The 8,508-nt window shown below is 47.3% G+C and overlaps 1 pseudogene; it reads right to left on the reverse strand.

Annotated features, from left to right (window-relative positions):
• Window positions 1–960: 960 nt before the first annotated feature.
• LOC125515048 lies at window positions 961–5,644 on the reverse strand (annotated as a pseudogene).
• Window positions 5,645–8,508: the final 2,864 nt, after the last annotated feature.

Below are 8,508 nucleotides of genomic sequence, written 5' to 3' on the forward strand. Positions count from 1 at the left end.
TTCTAAAAATATCATTTCACGATGAACTTTTGCAAGCGTTGAAAACTTTTGTCAGTGTTTGTTACTAGAAAAATTCAGAATTTTTTGGAAAAATTTTCATTTTTTTTATTTTACTGTTCACCCGAGCTCATATGAGCCCGGGCTAAGAAACTCCATGTCCATTTTTTCAATTTTGTTTTGACCACACTATGAACTTTATTATTATGTTATGACAAAAGGATGATGAATACTTAATGATCATTCGTATAAATTCAGAAGAAACGTTTCGGCCAAGATGTCATTAGTAGTTCCAAACCAAGGAACATGAACCAAACTGCAAACAATAGCATGACATATCTGGGATGAGGATTTGTGGCCAGATCTTTTTTCCGTGCTCTTATACAGATATAAAACATTAGGAATCATGGTAGAAAATAGTGGTAAAATTGCAAAAATAATTCTTGCTGCTGAAAAATTGCATGTACTTTTGCCGCTAAAAAATTGCGCCCATTTGCAGATAAACGACAACCTTCAATGATGCTTTGTTGGAGCTAATAGCCCGCTCCCTTCTTTTTCCTCTCAGCTATTTCACACACCTCGCACACAAGAACAGAAGAACACAGGAATTTTGGTGCCTGCTACCTCACGCAGCCTGTCTTTTTCCTCTCTATCTCTCTTGCAAATAAACATGCTTTATTACAACCTTAAGTAGATTCACGCATGCATAGCCCGGCCTCCGCACTCGGCCACTAAATATGATTGCCAGCACAGGTTTCAAATTTGTCGTCCAAATCCTCCATAGGTCACTGCTGCCACTGTAACAGCATATAGCGTTATTGAAAGCGTAATGGAAAGCATATCCAGAACCTAAATGATGCTGATATCAAAGTTTTTTTTTAATAAATAGAAAAGGAAGATTGTCCCCAGCCTCTGCATCAGAGCTGCTGATAACGAAGTGGAGTCGCTCATACCTTAAACAAGAATAGCAAGGTCAGACTATGGCTTCAACGTTAGAACTCTGGCAGTCAGCATAGCGGCGCGTGCCAATGATGTTACAAACACAGATACATCTGAATGTACAACGTAGAGTAATTAGCATCTCCTAGCATCCTCAGATCAACGGCCGGTTCTGTGAATCCTAATTCTAACCGGATTACGGTCCCCTCCATGCGGCAAAGACTGACTAACTGGCAGCAGAGCTAGCAGGATCAGTGTCCGTTATGGACAGGATATAAGTTACTACCTTATACATAAGGTTCAGCTGGGAAATCTGGCTCCTCCTCCGGCTTCTTTAGTGTAGACAGGTCTTTTATGGCCTGAAGCCCTTTAAAGTTCCCAGCCATTATTTTCGCGGCCATCATTCTTAGAGATTATTCTTCCGTGGAGGCCCTTCTTCACCATTCGAGTCTTCTGATCTCAGGCCCTTCTCCATCTTTCTCCTCATGTACCGCCGCAAAGCAGCTTGGATGAAGCACGCACTCCATGTTCTCCAATGGGGTGAGTAGTAGCGGAAAGTGTGCTGCAGCTTCTTGCTATGCCACCGCCCGAATTGGCTGGCCACGAACCTGAGATCCTCAGCCTGAAGTGAAAAGGCCTCCACGTCTGTGAGCGCCTTCACTGTGCAGGTGGCTGTTGGCAAACTGGTAGGTTCCGGGATAAAAGTCCATCCAAGAAGTTCCTCGCCGCAGCAATCACCAGATTTCAGGAGAACTGAATTGAAGAAGCCTGTGCGGCCACCATCTGTTGTGGCGCTTTCCAGTTTCCCACGGATGATGAAGAGCATCTCAGTCACCGGATCACCCTCACGGATAATGTATGTGCTCTTTGTGCACGGTGATGATACAAGACGCGCAAAGATGGCATCTAGAAGTTGGTCATCCATCTGGCAGAAAAACGGAACCTGAAACCTCATAATAGAAGAGAGATTAGCACATGACAAATGATAACAAGAAGTCTAGTGCATTTGAAAATTCAAAATAAAAAGTCTAGTTCATTCGTTATGTATTTCCACATAATCGTGTACAAGTATTTACCCGGCGAACAAGATCCAAGCAAAGGTGGCGTCTTATTTCACGTCGCAGATACTCTGGTAGAACCTGAAATATATACTCTTCATCCACACCTCGAGTTAAAAGCCACTTGTACTGAATAAATTTTCTAACTCTTTCCCGCAGTTCACCAGGAAGTTGACGGTATGTCATCCACTCCTCCGTATCTCTTTGCTTTAATCTCCACTCATCCTCCCTCACAGTGATAGATTGGAGGGAGGTCTGCAGTAATAACAATGTAAGATAGTATGTTCTAAAAAAACAGTTTACATTTATACATTCTGATTAAAATGATAAGTTTCATGCACATGAATAATGAACTTCTACAATATAGAGCGTAAGTAAGTATGTAAAATGTACCTGCACATTTCCAATCAAATACACACACAAGACCAGGCCGGATGATTCCAAGGCAAGACTGAATACTGCCAAGAATATACCGAACAGTGTCTCACCAATGTAGGTGCTAACAGAAATAGTCTGGCCATAGCAACTGTCAAGAACATGGAAGGGAGATATACCATGTTAGAGAGCCACTTACGAATACCGACAAGATTCAGCCGAAACTGAAAGAGTAAGATTCTATGGAAGCTTTCAACTTACATAATACACCCTCTGTTTCTAAATATAAGACGTTTTGGCAGCTTAATTTAAACGTCTTACATTTAGGAATGGGGAGAAATATAAAGAGCAACTGTTTGTAAATACGCCCTCTGTTTCTAATTATAACGGTATCAAAGAGCAACTGTTTGTAAAGGAAATTGCAATGTAAGTTCTCACTTAGTACTATAGTTTGATATGAAGATGTCCAGTGCAGAAATACCTTAGATTCTGTAAACCCCACCAAAGGGAATAGAAGAGCTTTATCAAGAAACCCTGAGCAGGCACTAGATTTGACAGTGCAGGCAGGAACATGCCATAGTCGAATGTGATGCTGGTATCACTAGCATTGCAGCTATGGAAGATATCAGTCGTACTAGCCCATTTCTGATTTGGTGCCATATCACAATCTAGGTACCTAATATCACACCCAGTTTCATTCCTGCAACTCATTTTCCAGCAGGCTGTTTGGCGATCAACGGATAGCAAGTACCATACTGCACCTAGTACCTAAATGAACAGGAGCAGGGGATCCTAAGAAAATTGCAATACATATCAAATGATGAAAGGTTGCCTATAAAAGCATGTAGATACCGTACATGACTAGTTATCATGTAAAGCAACAGGCTGTATACAGCCCCTTGCCAGGCAGTCTTTGCAACAACTTCAGTAGCTTTGATAATTTCATAAGTTAAAGGGAATATGAGATATAGTCTTGGAAGATACTGAGCAAGAACTATAAGCACCAGAATGTTATCGCTGGGCTCAGCGTTGGAATATTTGATAGCTGGTATCAAATACCAGACTATGATCTGCACATTAAGTAAAGATACATAAGTAGAATAAATAAACGAGAAATTGAGATGCAGTGCTTCCAGGCTGCACAGAACAATACATTATTTGCCCTTGCAGAACATAGATAATTCACAATGATTGTACTCCCTCCGTCCATATTTACATGGCGCCCTCGTTTTCCATGATTAATCTTTAACCATCAATTTTGCCAACGTTATCTTAATTATTATGTCATAAAACTTATACTGTTGGAAGCTACATTTTAACATAAATTGAATGATATAATTTTTGTGACACCTAACTCACATTTTGTTGGTCAAACTGATGGTTAAAGTCGAACCTAGAAATATGTGTGCGCCATGTAAATGGGGACAGAGGGAGTATGTGAATGAAAAAAAAAGTTCAGTGGTTTGTCTCATAAGCTCCACGATTTCTGCATTAGATTCTTGAATTTTGTTCACACAAAAAAAGATTCTTGAATTTTGTTAGGGAAGAAATTCGCCCAGGTTGAACCACAGAGTCACATAAGTTGATACGAACATGGGTGCAGGATCTCACCATCAGGTTGAGGCCCCTCGAAGTTCTGAAATAATCCACTCTACTGAAAGTGCAAAATTTTATTTCAGGTAATCTTTTTCTAGAATGTCCTTTACAGACAATCCCAAGGGCTCATTTAGAGAGAGAATGGTTGAACCTATATAGTATTTCTTCATCGTGTCCAATGCAGTGCTGAACTCAAACAGAACTATATATACTTTTATTTTCACAAAAAATTAGGATTGCAACTGCGATGAAGAAAATTATTTGAGTTCATCCCTATCTTACAATTTCACACTTTGTATAGCATATCCATGTTAAATAAGATTTAAGATTTGCAAATACTTACATGACAAACATCCTAAAACCAGGCATCATTACTTCATTAGAACTACTTGCATTCCACTTGGAACAAAAAAGAGGACTAGCAAGTTACCTGTGGCAAAGGCAGTGCAGCCACCACATCAATTGCAAAGTCAGATCTCAAATATTTCCATGCAATCTCTCTAGGGTCTCTGACGAAATATCCTCCTTTAGAAATCCCCAAGGTTGAGCTCTTCTTAAAAATTGCAGTTCTGAACTTTAGTATGATGTGAATCGCATATAAAAGATCGGTAATTGATCGTAATAATGTAACGATGATGGTTAAATGCCTGTCTGTCCCGACACATGAATAGGGGGTGCCGTAGACGATTTTTGGCACGTAGAAGTACAGGGGGTCTACGAATAGAGCAAGCAAGCATGAAAAAAGGAAAATGCAGTTCCATGTCAAGATGAAGCCACTTGATGGATCAAAAATCTTGTTGTTCCCTGAGCTCGCGACACCAAGTTTAATGGCAGGGAATGCTGCCTGTTTCTGTTGAATTGGTATGTCCCCTGAGCTCGCGACAGCAATACTAGCAGGTAATGCTGCCTGTTCCTGTTGAATTGGTGGCGGCGGCATCCCCATCTCCTCATCAAACCTGTGAATGGCAGCAGCACAAAAAGAAAATTGGTTGGACCCTAGCACCAGATTTCCCCAACATCTGAACCGTGCACGACAAATTGGACTCTTGTTCCTTACTAACAACATGGACTATGATTATTTACAATTCAGAAGAAATATTCTTCTTTCTATGTCAAGTAAGCAGAGTACTTTAAATAAATTTTAGTTATCCATCAACAGTTTTAGTTTAGGTGGTGCTGCCTTTCACTTTACCCACATATGCTAATTTTAGTATAGCTTAACAAGTCAAAAAAATTAATAACACACATACGTGCATGATCTATATAATAGACTAATAATAATAATAGGAATCAGACTTTTTTTAAGGGAATAATAGGAATCAGACTGATCCTGCTGGGCACGGTCGTAAATGCTGGACCCCTGACCGAAAGAAAACAGACCCAAGAGCTAGCTGCCGCGGTTCACCTCAACGTCCGCTGCCTGCGGAGCGCCATCTCGTCCTCCACCTACCTCGGCGCGGCGCCGGGCAGGAAGAGGCCGGTCGAAGCGAGTGCGCGAACTCGATCAGCGGCCTAATCCGGCGGCGAGACAGCGGGTGGCTGGTCTCCTCTGCGTCCGCGGTGGGAGGGGATAAGGCGGTGAGTGAAGGCGGGAATGGAGAGCCGTCGACGGCGAGGAGTTCGAGTGAGGTTGGCGACAAAGTCGACGACCCGGAGGAAGACTTCATGCGTTTCATTGCTTTGGTAGCCGACGGCAAGGGCGTGTACAGTGCGTTAGAGCATCTCCAACAGGCGTGCCGCCGGGCGCGCCGCGCGCAAAAAACACATATGCCATACGCGCATCGGCTGGTTTGGCGCGGCGCGTTACGCCAACTCCAGTAGCCGCGCTAAAATGCAGCGCGCGCGCCGCTCCAGCAGCACGCAAAAAAGCAGCACGCGTGCTCATTCTAGGCTATTGGAAAATAAATAGATTGCATAGATTAACGATACAAAGGTATTTTACATCGGAAACATAGATTGCATAATAATTAAAAACGACAAACGATAAAACACGAGATAGATTGCATAAAAAAAACTAGTCTAAGTCGCTATCATCACTATCGTCATCCTCCTCGGCGGTGTCGTCCGAGGTATCCAGCCAGATGTCCAACCACCGATCATCATCCGGCGTGAAGAACGACTGATCACCTGCTTCAACGAGATCGGACTGCGCGTTCGCCAACGCCTTGCGCCGACGCATGTCCAACCGCGCCTCGCGGCGCCTTCGCGTGTCCTCCTCGCGACGCCTTGCCCAGTAGGACTGCTCGTAGGCAACGTCCTCCGGGTGGCGGCGCCGCCACTCCGCCATGACCCGCTCGTCCTCCTGGGCGACGAGGAGGCGGCGCTGCTGCTCGGCGTGCTCCGCACGGTCTTGTGCCGTGTTCAGACGCGGCAGCGGGGCACGGTCGAGCGCTTGCTGGAGCGTGTAGACATCCTGGAAGTTCATCTGGCCGCGCGACCGGCTTAGGCGCCATGCCGCCGCGTCGTACGCGCGGCCGGCCTCGCGCGCCGTCCCGTACGTGCCGAGGCCGAGCCGGAGATCGCCGGAGCGTATCTCCGCGTAGTAGCCGCCGTTGGGGCGCAGGCGGACGCCGCGGTAGCCGAACGCTCCTCGGCGGCGCGGCGGCATGGTGGCGCGTCGGTGGCGGGGCGCCGGGGCGACGGAGGCGCGTCGATGGCGGGGCGCTGGAGCGGCGCGTGGCAGAGAGAGAGGAAGAGGAGAAGAGGAGACGTGGAGAGGCGCGTGGCGCGCGCCGCACTTTATAGGCGCGCCGGAAGCGGCGCGCAAAAGATGACGTGCGAGCTAGCGCCTTTTCGCGCACGCGCAAACGGTTTCCGCGCGCGTGGTTTTCCCGCCGCCGCTGGAGCGTGGCAAAACGCCCCGCGTGCGCTAAAGGCTGCGTTTACCCCGCGCGCGTCGTTTCGCGCGGCCGTTGAAAATGCTCTTTGGGAGTAATACTACATTCACGGATTTTTACAGAGATTTTACGGAGTGGTTGAGATTCGACACATTATAATTGGTTTAAGGGGATGGGACAGGTCCCACCCACCTGAAAATCGAGCGGGGGGAGGGGGCGGTGAAGAGAATTAAGGCAATGGCCCGTAATGCTCCGTAAAGAGCCCGTTGATTTAGCATTTTTGGTGCGTTAGGTCCTAAATATACCTGGCCAAACCTCGGGCCGGGCCGGGCTTCGGGCCAGGCCTAGCCAAGCCCGAGCCAAAAAACCTGGGCCTGAGCCCGGCCTGGCCCGGCCATCGGGCCTAGTTTTTGGGCCCAAGCCCGGCCCGAACATGCAAAAACCCGCCAGGCCTCGGGCCTCGGGCCAGGCCCCTTCAGAAAACTGCAAAAATGACGGGCCCGATGGCCTGGCCGCTTGGGCCTCGGGCCGGGCCCCTTCAAAAAACTGCAAAAATGACAGGCCCGGGCCCGGCCCGGCCAGGCCATCAGGCTCAAAATCTAGGTCCGAGCCCGGCCCGGGAGCAGCGTCGGGCCGGGCCGGGTCGGGCTTTTTCGGGCCGGGTCAGGCCGGGCTGGCCGGGCCGGGCAGCCCATGGCCAGGTCTAGTCCTAAAGGCTAAAACCGATGTAGTGTTTCACTGCGGACGCGTGTGAACACGTCTGCAGGCGGACAGTGATACGAGATCCCATGATGCGCAACGTGTGCAACGTGTGGTTGGATGATTAGGTGGATAGTGTTATCCACCGTCTATCAGGGTTCAAGTCTTTGGTGCTCGCATTTGAATTTATTTCAGAATTTTCGACGATACACGTTCAGTGGGAAGAGACATTCCCGTCGACTACGAGGCGTCTACGGTAAGTTCATCTTAAGATCATATGCTGGCTCATAAGGATAGGGTGTGAGTATATGCACGTATATATGAGCATTTGCGTCTGCATTGTGTTAAAAAATCCGATGATGTAAGGCTCGTCATACCCACAATATAAATAAATTTGAACAAAATTCATGTAAACAGATTAAATTCATTTAATTTTAGACATATAACATACATCAATCAAACGATATTTCATCCTTTAAACTAATAAAACCTTAAAAAATAACTTGTAACGGATGATAACCTCGTACGGGTGGTCGGGTTGGCCTGCAACACCTTCATAGTTGTTCGTGTCATCATCAAAGTAGTCCTTCCAGCGCTGGAAGGGCGCGGGGATGCGACAGCCCTACCCGACTGTCGCTTCGCGCTCACCGAGAAACTGTTCTGCTTTCTCCTACACCGTGTGGAGGGCCACCGCGACCAACGTTGACCCTGGCTGGGAAGCCTTGCCCTTCCTCCTGCCGGCAGTGGTGACGTTGGCGGTCTCGCTGAGAGACCTCTCCTCGTCGGTCTTCACGAGCTCCCCGTCGAGGCGGCGTAATCGTCACGCGGTCGTTCCCGCCGTGGTCGGCGACCGGTCGCGGGCTCAGGCTTACATGAGGCATGGGTCCATGCAAACTCAAGTTGGCGCCTCGTAGTACTTTGCGAATGCTCCCATTGCGCCGCCTCCCTGGCCGTTCTCTCCTGCTGCCATGATGCTTCGGGACGATGAGGAGCCGCCACCGTCGCTA

This window comes from Triticum urartu, chromosome 6, assembly GCF_003073215.2.
Source record: "Triticum urartu cultivar G1812 chromosome 6, Tu2.1, whole genome shotgun sequence".
Taxonomy (NCBI): domain Eukaryota; kingdom Viridiplantae; phylum Streptophyta; class Magnoliopsida; order Poales; family Poaceae; genus Triticum; species Triticum urartu.